General features: G+C 45.8%; 1 non-coding gene across 1 annotated transcript; it reads right to left on the bottom strand.

Annotated features, from left to right (window-relative positions):
- Positions 1–1,044: 1,044 nt before the first annotated feature.
- Positions 1,045–1,116, bottom strand: TRNAN-GUU (transfer RNA asparagine (anticodon GUU)). Its single transcript has one exon. It is a non-coding gene; the product is annotated as a tRNA-Asn (tRNA).
- Between the last annotated feature and the right edge of the window lie 645 nt (positions 1,117–1,761).

The following is a 1,761-nucleotide window of genomic DNA, read 5'->3' as shown; positions in this document are numbered from 1 at the left end:
CTTCCCGGGCCGAGGCCCCCTCAATGGGTTCTAAGAAGGAGGGCTAAACCTGAATCAAGAAGCTTCTTGATTGGATTGAAGCTTAGCTAGCGTTCCGGGAGAATCTAGTCATTTAGTTAGTTCATAAAATAACAATCTTTGTAAAGCAAGGGCAAAGCTTCGTAGACAGCTTCCCTCTCATGTAGTCATCGGCCTTCCCCAGCCCCCTTCGTCGCTTCTGGCGAAGCTGCGAGTTCATAAGCAAGTGAATGAACAAGCCAGCGAGCAGCGAGTGAAGTGACTGAACGAGCCATGTTCCTAAAAGGAGTGACCATCCTTTCTTTTCTTCCCCTATCCCCTCCCCATGTATGGTTGGGCGCTAGCGCTTGACTAATAGAAAAGAAAGTCAGGCTCTTCTGCTGAGCGAAGCTGCGAGCCTACCCTTCTCGTAAATAGCTTACGCTTACCAAGCCTAGTCTACTAAAATAGAATAGGGCTCAAGCTTTCCCCCTTTGTTTGTTGTGGGTCGCGGCTTACTACAGGTTTAGAAGAAAATGAGTGGAGATCTTCCTTCCTCCTTGCTAATTACCAAGAACTTCGTTGCCGCTAGTGGCGAAGAAAAATTCTACCATCTTACCAAGAAAAGGGCATTAGCGCAAGGGTGGGAGTAGACCAGCTTCTATAAAAAAAGTAAAGATTTCGCTTTCAGGTGATCCCACCCTTAATCCCTTGCTTCTTCAGTCTACAAGAAGCTGGCAGAGCTTTAGCCATGCCATTGGACCATATCCATCTATCCTACCTAAACAGTAAGCCTTTTCTTGTTCGTTCTTCGAATGAGGCTAGTGGAGACTAATTCCTTCCGGCTAACGAAGATAAGTCTTCCCATTCATTCTTAGTGGATCCTTCTTCTCCATAAGAATTGAACGAACCAAGTTCACCTATACTAGAGTGAAGAAGAAAAACCAACAAGAAACTTCCCACTTTGGATGTCCCACGATTCTGCTAGTTTAGAAACTAAGGAGAAGGACAGGGTTCGATAGGTAAAAAAAGCGAGAACTCTCAATTATCCCCAAGTAGGATTTGAACCTACGACCAGTCAGTTAACAGCCGACCGCTCTACCACTGAGCTACTGAGGAAGAACTCCCTTAAGGGAAGCTGACTCTCGTTCTTTGGACCAACCTATGACCGCTTCGTCACTTTTTTTCACATACACCGGGAGAAAAGGTTGCGATAGCAAGCCCCTCCCCGGCCGGAGGGCCTCCAGGACAGGGGGCGGCAGTCAAGCATTCACTCTCGAGATTCATATTGATCAATTGATCTCCGCGCTTCCAGTTCGCTAAGTAGACTCACTCTACCGAAGGTAGAACTATTCCTGCCAAAACCAAGAGAATTCTCATCCTAGGAGTTAGCAGGTATGATAGAGTCCCCTCTCTGTCTCTGTCTCTGTCTCTCCGAGTTTCTACTACTAAGTAGAACTTCTGCTATGCTATTCAATCATAGAATCGATTCCGAGAAAAAAGCCCCTTCTATGTTATTAAGAAAGTATCTGACGATCCCCTGCAATCAAACTCAAATAGCTTCGAGCCTATCTAAACTAAAGATAGGCTACCTTTCTTGCTCATTAGCGCTTTTGATTGCAGCTAGCGCGCCCTCTTTCTTAATGTCAAGTTTCTCACTTGTTAGTCAAGCGACAAGCGCTTGCCTATTTGAGGATATTTGAAGAAGTTTGGAACCCTATACAAACAAGGGGCTTTTCCCAACCTATACAAGGTGCTGGTCTC

This window comes from Phyllobates terribilis, unplaced genomic scaffold, assembly GCF_046119375.1.
Source record: "Phyllobates terribilis strain yellow unplaced genomic scaffold, ASM4611937v1 Scaffold_6831__1_contigs__length_41648, whole genome shotgun sequence".
In the NCBI taxonomy this organism is placed as follows: domain Eukaryota; kingdom Metazoa; phylum Chordata; class Amphibia; order Anura; family Dendrobatidae; genus Phyllobates; species Phyllobates terribilis.
The sequence above is the reverse complement of the archived record's forward strand: the minus strand, read 5'-3'. Positions and strand labels throughout refer to the sequence as shown.